Genomic DNA, 16632 nt, shown 5'->3' on the forward strand with positions numbered 1-16632 from the left:
CAGATTTACCAAAAAACTATAATTGTACTTGTAATTGACTGTTGTAGTTTAAAGCGTGAGCGAGCTAGACAAGAATACCATACACCATAATGGACTACCCGGAATAACTTATATTTCCAGCAATATCGTTATTTATTATATACCTACGTACCGTTTACATATTTACGTGTAAGTGTGAGTGAGTTTTGCTAAATATTTTTTTGTTTTCACACCATAATTAGAGGTGGAGAATTCTTTGAACTCAAATGATTACAATAAACTATTTAAAGTAGGCCAAGTACTTCTATCTTCCGATTCTAAGTAAATACAAAACCGTTTCATACCTTCATACGTAATTCGTAGCTTACTTACATGCTTACTATGCTTATAATAAAGATTTAAAGTTTCTAAAGGATTACCCGTAAATGTCTCTTGTAACATAGTGGTACATAGTTCTATTTTTAAGCTGTTTTTGTTTATATATCTGGATGTGTCAATGTGTGCGTAAGATGTAAACACAAACTCATATAATCTCACCCTTATAATGAAGACGATAAAATCTCGTCATTAACAAATGTATTTTCTCATGAAAAGTTTCTTCCCTGCATGGAGTAATGAGCTCATGAATACGAACCCTCGATGGGCTAAAACGACTCGCCTCTCACCTGAATAATGTGTACCCATTGTTAACGAGAACCCGCGTCCCGCACCACCAGCTACGTAACCAGCATTTACCGGAATTTACTTTAGCACTCACTTTAGTCTACGGTAGCGTCGAGGGTATTTTTGTATTATATTTCATATTTCTTCTACCTACACGTTATACGTATGTATGTATAACAGTAACGCAGTCATTGTGTATTTTTTTCCAAAGAGTTATAATTCTATAGTTTATTCCAACTACAAGAGGGGTAAAGCGAAGGCAACAATATCATCGGTCGAGATCTTGAATAATCTGTGATATTTAAGTGGAGCTGTCATCGGAAATTTAGTAGTAAAATTAAAGTACGTAAATAATGAAGTGGAATTGTTTTGTATTATATATCTAAAAATATATATTAAACAAGAATTATCTGTCCGTCTATAAGCGAATCGCATGGAATTTGTTAAACTATGGTTTGTTTATCGCTACTCGATTTGAACAGGGCGTCGACAGTACAGAGATGAACACATCAACACACGCTCTTAAGATGTATGTTCTTTTAACACACGCCTCTAATACGAAACCGATGATTATGGCTGATTATTATTTAAACTGAAAACAAAATGTTTTTCTACAAGCTTATGACTGTTTTAAATCTAAGCCACACGATGGCAAACACGTCATAGTCAAGACTTTGATGTACTCATAATGTACTGTTTTACTTTAATCTATATATTAATTATGATATTAATTAATAGTGTCAGTGCCTAATGAACGAGTATTCTATTATCTGTTTATTAGGCGTAACACAAATTGAAGTAATAAGGCAAACGAGTAAAATGTTTCGACATGTTGTTAGGGACTTTTTGACAAACAATCTGTTGCCAACACACTGCTGTCCAGCCGTGTCTAAGTGGCTAGTGGATGCTCTTTGACGGCACGTGTTTGTACATTTCACGATGAACCCGAACGAAAACTTATCAATGGTATAAGTAATAGTTACGTTTTTAATCAATACTAATATTATAAATGAAAAAGTAACTCTGTCTGTAACTTCTTCACGCTTGAATCGCTGAACCGATTTAGATGATATTTGGTATAGAGATAGTTTGAGTCTACGTTTTAAAGGCTGCTTTTTAAATTTACTTCTCGAGAGGATAAAATTGGGGGTGACGGTTTGTGTGCTAATAGGTAAAGTTTTATAATATTTCTTTGGTTATTAAAAATGAATATGAAATTCCGTTTATAATTATAGTAGTACTTTAATCATTGCGTCGCGGTTTAAAATTGTAATGACTAAATGTTTTAATTATTTGTTGAAAGTTTGACGATTGTTGTTATTTATTATGAGAATATTATCACGCATATTGTTGCCTTAAAAATAAATATAACTTTGTATATTGTACATTAGTTATAAGAACATTATCTTTAAGGTTTCTAAGATTAATGTAAAATGATGATTGGTTATAAGTTAGGTTGCTTGAATGGGTCTAATAATAATTATAATCTTTCACTGATGAGTTGTGTTGATGTTCATTTTGTAAAATATTTATATAATAATACGTCTAAATAATATATACCTAAGACCATTTGTTTGTTTTATTTATCAAAGCATAACTTAAGCCACATCCCATAAACATTAATGCTGGACCTCCTATAGGAAAAGATTTGGGTCTAACTTCACATTGCTTGCGAACATCAGTGGCAAATTTGCATCCGACATATGCAGATTCATCACGATAATTTTTCACCGCTCGACTTTAATAATAAACATGTAAATATAGACATCTTATAAGTTCAAAATATCTGGAATTTGGGGAGGTATTTCGTTACGTCATCTTTATTTAAGATAAACATAAATGACGGCTATTACCTTGTGTAATCTAGCCTTAAATAAGTTATTTACTCAACCATAACAGGTATATTACAACGTTTCTTTGATATGACTTCACGAAACCCGTGACTCTTTTATGAAATACAAAATAAAAATATATTCATTAATGTTTGCGTCATAAATGTTAATTCACAATAAGGGACCTTTGTGAACAAAGATATTGTATTTCATACATTTTCGTTAATAAAAATTGTTAGAATTTTCTGCAGTCAGTCCGCATAGGTATCTTGTTTGAGGTTATTTTATTGTGACTTAGCCAGGTTGTTCACGATCAAAGTGTAATACTCAGAGATGCTGTCAACCAATGGCGTTCAAAAATGCTGATATTGAAACATCCACAGATATACAATTTTCATTATTTTAAGTTATTAAACTAAAAATAGTATAATAAATGTATACAAGACAAATGTTTTAATATCTAACAATCTGAAAATGTCTCTGCTGCTGCTCTTAAAGAGTTTGCTTGGAGCTCATTCTACCACACAGCTGTAGTGTGGGTTGGCGTACACGTCACAGATTTTATTCCACACAAGCGGCTGATATCACAACGTTCATTTCCCTGCCTCCTTCCTTTGCCTATTAGTAGATTTAACCATATTTAATTCTACTAATAGGCAAAGACTATCATTATAGGTGTTTAGTAAAAATGATTTATATTGTTAATGTGTAAAAGCTCGTTATAAACTAGTAAATAACAATAGAGTTTTTTTACTTGTTGCTGTCTGATTTGGTAGTATCATGTTAAAATTATATAACTGTTTATGGTTATTATTAAAGTTATGTAATCTATACTTATAAAATAACATGTACTGACCGACTGAATCAACATTTCCGAGCGCAAACTATTTGGTGGCTAGGATCGTTTTGTTGAGTAGACACCCCATAAGGTAGGAATTTTGTAAATGTTGCCCCTAAGAGGGTGAAAAGGGAACTGAAACTGTCAACTTCCACGCGAGCAAAGCCGCGGGCAACAGCTAGTTATTAATATAAAATACCTATACCTATGATCAATTTTAAAATATGTTAAAGTGAATATAAAGCTTCAGTATTATTTCCATATCCGACGTTTAGTTTTCGTACTCTTACCGTTTTTGAAGAATATATTTGGTTAAAGGTTATCCTGATTTTCTCCGACGTTCGAGCCGTCGGTCCGAGGCCTTTTAATACTAACATGCTGCAATAAAATTGAGTAACTAAACATTATATTCTCACTTATCTCACTATTAGAAAATTCCAAGTATTATTATATCTTATAAATAAATTACATGTGCATGTAAAAAGCTTGCTGGAAAATGCCAAAATTAATTAACACGTTTTTTGTCTTAAGTTCATAGCTAGAAACATCAGTAGGTAGATATGTTTACTATACTAAGTTATATATAGGTATATTTTGTATTTATAAAACCCGGTCAAAGTTTATAAACTCTTCTTTTGAGTTTGTTCGAGGGAGTTTGTTTATTTCGTGAATCTTATTTATTTTTAGCCGACTTCAAAAAGGAGGAGGTTATCATTTCATCTGTAATTTTATTTGCACGTATGTGTATAGTTAAAATACATAAATATATATAATAAATACACCCAAACTGTTTCTTCTCGTTCACGTTCTCGTTCACGTTAGGAAAAGGTGTAGCTTATTCTGTCACACCACTCTATGACTAATAAGTTATTCAATAAATATTTGAAAGACGCAAGATACCACACGACATTTTCCTCTGCTGCTCAGGGCGACCTTTTTAAATGTAGACACACATCATAAAGAACTCACTTCTATACTCTATTCCAACTAGAAGAGGCCGAATCATTTGACATCGAAGTGACGCGATATCATTGGTCGACAGCTACAGTAATATGTATTATTAACTATTGATTTGCAAAAAACGACATTTAGAACGCCGAAGAAGCTTTTAACTTTAGTTAAGAGGAATAATAATAAATAAATATACATTAACCAAGGCCTGTTAGTAGCGTGGTATAGCTTAGCTATTAGCGAATCGTATGGAATGCGTTGATCTAAGTTTTATTTATCTTTATTCCTTCTTCGATTGGAATAAGCTAAAGGTAGGTTAGGTTAGGTAGGTACTCGACCAGTATTACTCCGGTTTTACTTTACAGTCAATTTATTTGTATTCATTTTATGAAGTCAGACTATCCGATCTCCAGATTAGTGGTCACATTCACCCCGTAAGATGTATAAAGCATTTCTTTCTCCTTATACCTGTAATAATACAGACTCACCTACCATATAAGCTAACATATAGTTATCGAAATATTGCAATTCCGCAAAATAACAATGGATGGTAGTATCCATCTATACAGATCTGATCTACACCGAACTCTACAAAGAAAATTATAAATGTATATCTTATTTTTTAATTAAACTCCTAAACATTTAGATATACCTACCAAAATAGATAATCAGACCATTAGGATGACATAAAGAACGGTAACAGAATGCTTTTATCATTGCACCCACTTTTTATACAATGCATTTTTTGTGCTGTGCTGTAAAGTGTTAACGGCATCTAAGTTTATATGTATTTGTGTATTTAAGTAATTTAAGTAAGATCATAGTAAAGAGGGTTTACTCTTGTGCAGGTTATGCTTACGGCGTTGAGTAAAAACTAAATAATAATAGTGTAAGAAGATATTATTTCTCTTTCGTTTCTTCTCCATCGAGTTTTAATGTTTAAAAAATGTTATTGAAGAAATCAGAGCAATGAATTCGCCTAATTAGTGTTATCAATAAAAAAAACACATTGGGTATGCAAAAACATACATGCTTCAATTTATAAAATTTCAAATATATAAAATTTCAATAAGCATTAGGTACCTAAGGTCGAATACACATACAAAATCTCAAATATTAAAGTAAAATATTGTACCAATTTCTTTTGTTACTGCTTAATTTAAACGACACACGATATGAACTCAAAACTTCAAAATATTAAACATACTAAATAAGCGTTACTTCTGGAACGGTAAAGAATAAATCAGTATCTGTGGGTAGGTTAGGTACCTACTTATTTTCCTAATATATTAAAAAAAACTTTAGGGTATATTTACAGAATAATTACATTACACGAATAGATATATGCAAATAAAGGTAAAGCTTATTTTTATTCATATAATTTAATGACGAAAGACTGTTTGTTATAATTTTTGTTGCAAATGTTTGACGAAACAAATTTACAATAGATGCGACATGGTTTGAATACCGACATATCATCACACCAGCTGCCTGCTATCTATGATGCTCATTAAAAATGCTTTCAAAATGTCAAGTAAATACATCTGATATACCTACATCTACCTATTATTATGGGCGGGTGACATATCTTTTTTTTTGCCCAGAGGATCGGAACTACGATTCAACGGGAAAATGGTGCTAGCATTCTTGCCACCGTTCCACGCTGTCAAGATTTGTACAGTAACAATTTTTAATTCATATTTGTATAAATTTAAGGTCTTAATGTTAATAATTCTTAAGATAAAATAATCTATTTTATTCTATTACTTATAATTTTATTCATATGTATATATATTATTTTAACTTTTGATCATGATATAAGTTTAATTTGTATTAATTAAATTAATAAATAACTTCAAAATGGCGGTCCTATCGGTCGCAGCTGGCTAGTACACCGCAGTTCTGATTGGCCGGCGGCGGCTGCACGCCTAATTATTGGTTAAAATAAAACAATAACGCCGCATGAATTCAATTCAACTAATATGGCGGATGCATTTTATTGTTTTAAATCTATTGAAGAATCGAATCGAATCGATGATCAGTTGTAATGGCGGCGTCATCGTACGCGCTAGATTTTTTTGATTATTGTAAAAATGTTTATTAAGTATATCTGTGTTCGTTCGATAGATATTAGATAGTGAAAAATATTTGTATTTGTGACAAAATAACTAATAGATATTATCTATATTTGTAGAAGTGTTGCAAAACAAAGTGTTGAATAATGTGAGTAGGTATTGTATAAAAGTGATATGTGAAAACTTCAAAGTGTCTTTTTTTAATTCTACTTACGTTAGCAAACGTGTTTATATTTCAAAAGATGAAAAGAAAACTTCGGTAAGTTAGTTTATTACCTACTTCGACGAGTCTTTGATTATAAATATTATTCGATTTCCAATTTTATGTTAATTACGCTGTGTGCGTCGAAAATACAATAAAAAATATACCGTAATGGCATTAATATTTTTTGATAATAGGTATACATTACTAGCAAAACACAGAAGACTATCTTGTCTTTGTATATACCTAAGTATAAATAGCCGTACTCATTGTTTAAACGGTACAGTTGATGTGCTGAAGCGCCACCTAGTGACTGCTGCTGTGATGTACAGTATTAAAATATTCTCCATTAAAAAAATACATATATGTACATATGTACGGACCAGCTTTCCTGGCAATCGATCAACAAGTGTCAGAGTTTCTTAATCTCATGAGGATATAGGTATTTACCAACTTCAATTTATTATGTTTAAGATAAATATTACCCACAGGTACCTAAAAGTTACATTGCAATGAAAATGACGCGAAATGGAGTTCGAGCAATTGGTTTTTATATATTTTTAATTGTGTATCTACCTATATAATTTTTTCAAATAAAAATAAGTAGGTACATGAGAAGACAACGTTGAACATTAATTTGAAAAAATTAAACAGTAATATCAATAAGCGCCACATTTTGGAAAAAACGGTTTCAGTTTAATATTCAATTCTAAATAATGTGAGATCACTATCTATTTTATTGTTAGCGCGTGAAAAACTATTGAGGAGATGAAATACAGAATAAATCTAATAACTTTTCACCGCTCATGTAGCTTTAATTTAACCGGTTTTATCATTTTTTTGCCTAGCGATAGCGTCCCCGGATGAGACGGAGATGACCTTGCAAATGTTGCTCTAAGCATACAGAGAGCTGCATATATCTAGTCTGAGTTTAAGAATTGTGAAATATTTTATTAACGCCATTTATCGCTTCCGGGTAACATACGCACTTAAACAGATATTTTCAGAAGACAATTGTTATAAACGTCTTAGTATCAATGGCGATCATTTCATTCACCTAAGTACATATGGTTCGCACATCTGCCATTACCTATTTATCAGCAGGAACCAATAAGTAATCGCATAATATCTCGTACGTAGAGAGTGACGCGGCGCGCGTTCCCGGGAGATGTAATTTCACATATTCCTGACTCCTATGTATCGGTATCAACATCCACGTCGTCCCCATTTCCTCGACACTTCAATGTGTTATTTCCATGTACGGAATGAAATCTTTCCATGGTAGATATTTTTATCTCCTTAACCCTATTAATTCCTAGTAAAGAAATGTGTCATGTACATATTTTGTATTATATTAAACAAAGTGTTTTATATTTGAATACACCCTATAGCAAAGTACTGTTATACAAACTATCTTCGTTCATTTATATAGCGTATAGAATTATTTTATATCCTTGATTTAGAATCAGATGATCGCAACGAGTTAATGAAAATCAAAATATTCCATATAAAAATCGGCACATATGAGCACTTTTAAATCGTCATATCACAGAATTAAAATAATTATAAAACTACCACTAGTTCGTTTTGCAGATTCGACCGAGTAGAAACTGCAACTTAACAGTTAGAATACTAAACCAGTTACCCTATAGAAGTAACAATTCGCTGAACAGGTCGTCTAATGTCAACAAAAGTGTCGGCTTCTGTATATCGTCAGATTTTTTAGCCCAACCATAGAAAATAGACCATGGTTCCATTTGATTCTCTTAAACTTATATTTTTATAGTTTTATAAAATAAATTTTAATATTACAGCGGGAAAGTAAGGTGTTATAAGTTTATCAAAGTATTTTGTCCTCTCAATCCACTTTATCTGCGAGAAAACAATGAGCCGCTTCCCCTCTAATCCGCACGAGCACAAAGTTACCCACTCAATGCGCTTAAGTCAAGGATTCCACCGGCTGTACTCCCCCTCCCCCCGCACTACACGCTAATTGATTTGTCTTACAGCACTTCCATACTAACTTACTTACGAACGAAGAGCTTATTTTATCAAGTTTGTACACTTCACTGCAAGCTCGTTCTATTTCACAATGGATATGTTTAAAAGCATATTTTTAAGGTATTCTAAATTTCTCGGATTAAAGATATATAAATAAAAAAATTAATAAATATACTTAGTATAATAGTAATTATTGTGTCTTGTTTTTTTATTTTATGTTTAATTTACACTCCGATACTTTACAAAGCTGTAATAATTTTAAATTACAATTGAAAAGTGTTTGAAAACGCCTAGTATTCAATATTATAGGTAATAATATTTATAGGAAAGTTGGAATTTACAATCCCATACCCTGGAAAGGGTGTAAAGTCTTCGCCATCATCAGACTACTAGAATCCGGCACTATAAATTTGCACTCCGCGCACATACCCTAGCTATGTAGGTACTGTAATACCTAAGTTCGCTTGTTTTAATTAGATTAGAAGGATTTTAGATTAAAATAAATTCATTATAACTTCATAAAATCACATAATTCATATAACATATAACATCAATTTTAAGTCTAAATTTTAAGTAATAAAGAAATCAACACCTTACATATATTTATGTATATTTAGTAAACGTTAAAAAAATAATTCGTTACGATACGAAATGTCAATAATATAATTAATAAAAATATTCTGTTCATTAATCTTCACGTTTTTATTTACATACAGAAATAAACACATGGAACATACCTTAATTTATTACATATGGTTCATTTTGATGTCTAAATAGGTACATTGAAAACTGTTAGGTAATCATCTGTCTTTATATGTTCTGTTATTAATTAACGCATTGCTACATACTAATATTTCACCTAAAGCACAACTAAGACTTGAGGAAGACCCGGTGTATGAAACTCAGCGGGAATTTTCTTTTGTCGACTTTGAGTAAATGTTCATATTTCCATTTGAAATGACGTGTTATTATTTAAGAAGTCACTAGTTCTATTTTATATTATGCTTTATGGATGTGAAATATGTATGTCTGAATGTTTGTCATTCCAATGGTTATAAGTTTGCTAACGAAATTCAGACGAGGAAGTCATAATCGACTTTCTAATCTGAATACAAATTAAACGAAGCAAGTTATAAAAATAGTCTTGGAAGATATGTAGAGTGAATTGAGAACATTATATCGGTATAAGTATTGCTTGTAAACGTTGAGTAGCGAAAAAAGGCGGCCTAAGCGAACGTATTATAATAAATTATACATATTTATAAATGTTTATGTACTCGCTTAATATTAATCAAATTATATATAAACATATATTATACTAAGTTTAAAAAAAAACCAAAACACTATTACTTATATTTTTGTTTTAATAATGCAGTGGGTACTCAAACTCAAACGAGAATAATACATTGTAAGCAATAGACCACAAAATAAATAAACAGTTATTAAATTAACGACTCTAAGTTCTGTATCAAATGTGATAAAAGTAAACCAAAACGTGAGCTGTAATTAAAATCCATACTTATATAAAAAAGGGAATCATTACTGTGAGAGGTCTATTTGTGATGAAGTCATTAATGGCATCGATACGATATCTGTAAATGCACAATAAAAGGTGTGAACCCTGCGCCGGCACGCCCACCACCAACCACCGACTAAGGTTTTTTAATCAACGCCTGTCATTAGTATGCGGTATAATGGTGTACACACACAGACGCAGCGCGGCCACGCCGGCTCTACTCGGTGCTCAGTACTCACTAGGCGTAATGCGCTCACTTGCCGCTACTCTACAATACTCTACAATACACTAGCATTTTTGTCGTATTAGCGTTTGAGCGTCTCTTGTGCGTTACATTTCTTTGTGAACATTATGTGTATAAATATACAATATGCGCTTCTAAAACTTTTATTATATTTAACGGGTTCGCTATCAATAATGATTGAAAACGCAATTACTATTTGTGTAATATTTTATTATAAATAACTACATCCTATATCTGTAGCTAAATATTGAACTCACTTGTAGCATTATAGATATCATATCAGCGTAGTGATGGTCCAATAGATAGTGTAGTCTTCCTTTAATGGAAGATCGTGGGTTTAAGTCCTATCAAAAATAATTAAAATCATATTCAAATTTATTTATTGCATGATTTCATAAGAATGTTTTATTAGATTCATGTCACAATCTGTTGTCAACAGTGGCGCACAAACATTAACTATTTTTGAGTAAATTTAATCAACATATTTTATGAACCCAGTGATGACAGACACTTAAATCGTCTCTCCAATAGACAAAAGGCGGCGGCAGAGCAAATTATAGCGAGGAAATCTGTGTGTGTATATAAATGAATAAATGCCTCGAATAAAATTCTACTAACTCTCAGTGTACGATTATCCACAACATTACAACCTACCTTTGATATCCAAGTGTAAGTAAGTGAAAATATACCGCAGAGTTATTGTCTAAAGGGATAATTGAACAGAATACAATGATCGGAAATAAAATATATTTTTAATTCATATATTTGCATACTTCAAAATCTAATTGTATGTAAAAGCTGTAGAAAGTACGTTATTATGAAGCTGCAAGCATTTCGCTATGAGATATCCTCGGTTCAGTCATTTAAATCTCAACGTCACTGCGTTTCAGTGTTAGAGTGCTTCAATTTCTTACTCATATGCTACTACTAAATTTGCTCGAGTCTGTCTTTCATTGATAATTATCCTCAGCAAGTTAAATCCCAAAACACAAGGTATCGAAAAGGTACCTTTATGGATGTAGTTGTGAAAATGTAAAAAAAGCCGCTCTCCTGTGTCATTTGATCATTATTATGCTTCAGTTCATTTGATTCATATTACCTTCAATCCCTGACAAACATTTAGGTAGCTAATGATTTCAATAAACTTCATGGAGTAACAATATTGCTTGAATATCATTATCATTGTAATTTTGGACATTTTATGGATGTTTGTCAAAAACCTGCAGCCGGAGTAAAATTATATCTTAGATGTCTGCTCATGATTTTTTTCGTATTTATTATCGAATTAGATATGAGCAAATAGCACACCAATATTCGCTTCGCAATTGAAAACGCAGCAGAAATGCCCCGGGTGACAATTATTCCATGATGTTACTATTGTTGTTAGTATTTTTTCGAACGTTTTAAATCTGGCATGTAAGCCTTATATTATACTGACATATCTATATTTTTTTTCTTAATCTTAAAAGAAATATTGAAAATTTAATTACTACTAAAGTCTGAGCTCTGGATGTCTTCCTCTTCGATGTTCTTCGTAATAAAATATTCTGATCACATACCACGAGACAATCCTGATGAGTTTATAAACCTTTTTAACAATTTTGAAGGGCTTTCAAGTGACAAAGTTCCTACCGTTACTGCGGAGACAAGTTTAGTCCTTCTTCTCAAATATTTCTTATAAGAGAGCAAATTATTTTATGTTGCTCGCCAGCTCCATATTGAAAAGTTGTTTTGTAACAATATGAGTCCTTGTGAGTGTTGATTGTATTAAACTAACCTTTAAAGTCATAAGCGATATGTAAGGTATTAATACTATAGAATTTTACATGGTGGCTTTGTACAAACCCTTCTGGGTAGATACCACCCAATCTCATTCGTATATTCTACGACTAAGCAGTAATACTTAGTATTATTGTGTTCCGGTTTGAAGGATGAATGAACCAGTCTTAACTAAACGCACAAATCGTAATATCTCAGTTTCCAATGTGATGTAAGGAGTATTAAATATTCATTTTGTCGCTACTGACTATGAGCAGCGGCACTTATCATCAGCTGGCCCATTTGCTAGTTCACCTACCTAAGCTATATAAGAAAATATTTATTTATTAAGTATTATTGGACCATTGATCAATGTATATATATTGTGTTTGAATATACTAACCTGCCGTTAGTATGCATGCCGGATTTGCCAAAATACCGAAACTTTTGTTACTAGTGATTTTTTTTTAATGTCAGTGAGGTTAATCTCTAAGTGCTTAAGGAATTTTTATTATAGTCAATAGTTCTGCAGATATACTTATTTAAATTTGAGTAGTACATTTTAGATATGGATTTAAACAATCATAAATAAATAAAACCGTGACTACACATGCGTTAAATTAGCGATATAGTGTTTGTTGATTTACAGGCAGAAATATAAATATAAGTATTTTTTATTAACATAATATCTATTTGAATTGATTGGTGGATAAGATTACCTTTTGCGTTTTTGATGATTCTTTTCACTAAACTTTAATGTAGTTTTGTAAAATGAAAATTTGAAAAGTTTTTATTAGAATATATTAACACCAGCTTGTTTGATTGTAATAAAGTTATTATCATTTAGTTATTTCGATTTATTAATTATTATTAGTTATTTTTCCTAAAGTTGGTTTTAGCAGCCTCCCTAACTCAGTAGCTAGTTTGTAGGTACACTATGTCCTCGGCTTCGAATCAAGGTTCAAGACATTCATTGAGATTGAGACGTTCTGTAAATACATTATAATTAGCAGCAGCAGCAGCAGCAGCATTACAAATATAGAGTGAGAGAATATAACGTTTGAGTTAAAAGTGTATTATACTATATACTCAGTCAAGACATAATAAGCTTTATAAGATTATAAATAACGTCTATTTTAGCTCATCATGGAAAACATATTTTCTTTTCATAACAAACCATAAAACACGCGAGTCATAGACAAACTTGTTACCATAAACCTATCGCCACGCAATCCGTGCCGTTACAGAGTATACTAGTCTTTTAAAAAAACTAGCTAACAGTCACGCTGGTCGGAGGCAAAAGGCAAAATGCCTAGAACGGGGATCGCAATTATGCACCCTCGGGGGAGGGGCCTCGTAAAAATGTGTCGTGGCCATGACTCGCTAGGGCTGTGCCATCACATCGAACGGTCTCAATTAACTCACGTCTAGTGAAGTCACTATATTATTTAAGCAGATATTTTTATACAAATATTACGAACTCATATCTTGTTGGTTTTCTAACATTAAAAAGTGATTTAAAGTCCGGCCTAGAAAAGGTAATTGTTTTATAATATTTACTATGATTATATTAGTTTATACAAGCGAAAGAATAATATTTACCGACACCAGGTCCCTCCTAGGGCATAGAAATCGATAAAGTAACTTAGGTATATGTGTACATTGGGATATAGATTCATTTAATTAAATGCTAAGTTAAAAAGGATTGTATATTTTTTTATTTTAAAATTAATCAAAGCGAAAAAAGAAAAGTACACTTTCAGTTCTGCTTGTGTATATTTATGTAATGCGAAACTGAATTCACTAAAAGCTGAACAATGAGTCCATCTCAATTACAGGCATCAATAAAGATACATCAAGTTGATTCATACACTAGTAACTTCTCACAATCGGTGGCTAAGAGGATTACTTCTGTATCGCCGGTCACTAAATCGATTTGTGGATAAAAGCCGAGCCGTAAGTAAGACGACTAACTGAGATTAATGTTACGAATATCGGAAGATACGAACTCGCTATTTGATTAACCGGACGCTGCTCGACTGCGGAGCGACAGGGAGAATCATGCGAGCTCTCGAATATTTACTTTATACTAAACGACCAACTTCTTTTACAAGCATTATTTACAAGATTAAATTGAATGTAAAGCTACAATCAGTTCTGATAAGAAACTCAGCGGTTAATCTTTTCCACCAATAGTTTACACTAAGTAATTAAATTTTACATTGTCCTGCATTAATATCAAGGAATATTAATATATCTATATACCTTTATCGTTTAAATAATCCGGTTTTAAGTAATACGCCTTTTGGATGAACATAATATGGAGCTGAGGTTAGCCTAACATTTAACCGATAGTTGTGAGTACCTATGTACCGTTAGCTTTCAATAAATCTATCGACAGTATTCATTTTGAAATAAAACGCATCATAATATTTTTGAGGTCGGGTTATTATGGCATGACCAACTGAAATTGTCTCCCTTCGAAACATTCATGTAAATATAAAATCACTTGTAAAATTATAAAATACTGCAGCACACAGGGCGTACCGGTGCATTCATATAAAAAAAAATGTTTAAATAGAAGGAAACATCTGTAATTTCCTAAATCTATGGTTGTTTAAGGTTTCTCGGAAATCTGAAACATATAATTTACTAAATGACATCAATAGCCTCAGCGTCAGTAACATCGTTAGTTCTATAAGATATTTAACATGAGGCTTTTGTAATACGATATATACATATACTGAAATGATCTTTACGAATAGTAAATATATTGATGCTATATAGATATTATCTCAATATCGAAGTGGTTAACATAGGAGAACATATATACTACAATTAGTTAGAACCAAAAAAACTCAAATGAAACAAACAATAACTGAACTCGTGGGATATAGCGAGGAAGTGACAACACTTCAGTAAAACACATTTTGCAAATCAAATTTTTTTAATGTAGGTATTTCTAACTACTTCTTTAATTACAAAGACATCACGGCTACCCACGGAACTTGAGGACGCCGACCACTGTAATAGATATCTTTGTCGGTAACAAAGAATGAAAATGAACCCAAAAATGCTTTACTATAGCGATACTAAAAGGTCAAGTGAATAACACTCAGTCGTACTTTTGTTACATTTCAACAAATATAAAACCTATCTATCAAATGTATTTGCGTCGTATTTTATTGTAATTGTAATATTTATTTTAAAAATAAAGGGAACCGAATCAATTTACGGATTAATGACGTCTTTTAACTAATTGCTTGTTTTCAAGACAATAATACTGATGACTAATTTAAAAATAAATTCGGATAATAATCATACATTGCATGTATTTTAATTTATTTATTTTGCCTTAATGTCAACTAGCGCTTATTTTCTTCCAGTAGGTACTGCAGCAGGTATTATTTAATTGTAAGAGCATAGATTGGTTACCGTCCGTGTTTCTTTATTCATTTATTAATTCTATATCTGATTATCTGTTGATCACCTTCGCCCATCAGACATTGGCACTAAAATAAATTTTATCGGTGGGATAAATTATCCGGGACACAAACCTACCACCGAGTATAAAATTTCTGATCAACATTAAAAACGTCCCTAATATATAAAAAAAAAAAATATAATATTTTTAAAATAAATCAGATATATTTATATTTCTCAAGTTTAGAATAGTTGTATAGGAGTTGAATGACGCAGTAGAGTAGGTACTGGTAGACTCGTTATTGTCGATGGTCGATGTTACTATGCGATTCTCTCTGACTATTATCGTATACTGTAGGTTCATATCCACGTAAATACTTAAACTACTTGAGTCAGAATGCAAAATATATTACTTCTTATCCTATACACAAATGTCTTTAATACGTCATAAGGGAACTCCCTTATGACGTATGTTTCCTATTTATATTATTTGTGCTACGTATATCACCCGTGTCTCGATTTAGTTTAAATACAACCTGTAAAGAATACTCGCTAAAGTGTTTTCGAATTCAACAGATAGTTCCTCTTATAGCGAGTTTAAGCCTACTACCCAGCTTTATAATACGTATTAAGAACTCTAACTGTGTACCGTCTAAAATGTTGATAAGATGTTTAAGATAATATTTAATAATAATAACGCCAAGAGTGAATTAAAAAAGTAACAGCCAGATCCTATTCCCCCACCCCGTTGCGAGTCGTTTCGTCACGTGAACACTCAATGATACATTAACGTGTTTGCACCGCAACCTTTAGCCATAATAACTATTTAATCATTATGCCACCTTGTCTCTTATACCGACTTACGACTTATAAAACGTACCGCTTTAACTAGCAATATAATAAAACCGAACAAAAACATCGTCTTAGAGGTTTAAAAATGCACTCCTCCCGAGACAAAAAAAGTGTATGACTCCGACTTATACAAACAACATTTGGGTCCAAACTTGGGACCAATGTTACACAAATCAGAAATAGTGACACTGCGCTATTAGGTCTTCTTCGTTAATTGTCAATTTTGACGTCAACGATTACTAATATAGCAGATGTCTATTGTATTTAATTCAACGTATTGTTAGGAGAGGGAAATGAT

This window comes from Vanessa tameamea, chromosome 15 (assembly GCF_037043105.1).
Source record: "Vanessa tameamea isolate UH-Manoa-2023 chromosome 15, ilVanTame1 primary haplotype, whole genome shotgun sequence".
NCBI lineage: Eukaryota > Metazoa > Arthropoda > Insecta > Lepidoptera > Nymphalidae > Vanessa > Vanessa tameamea.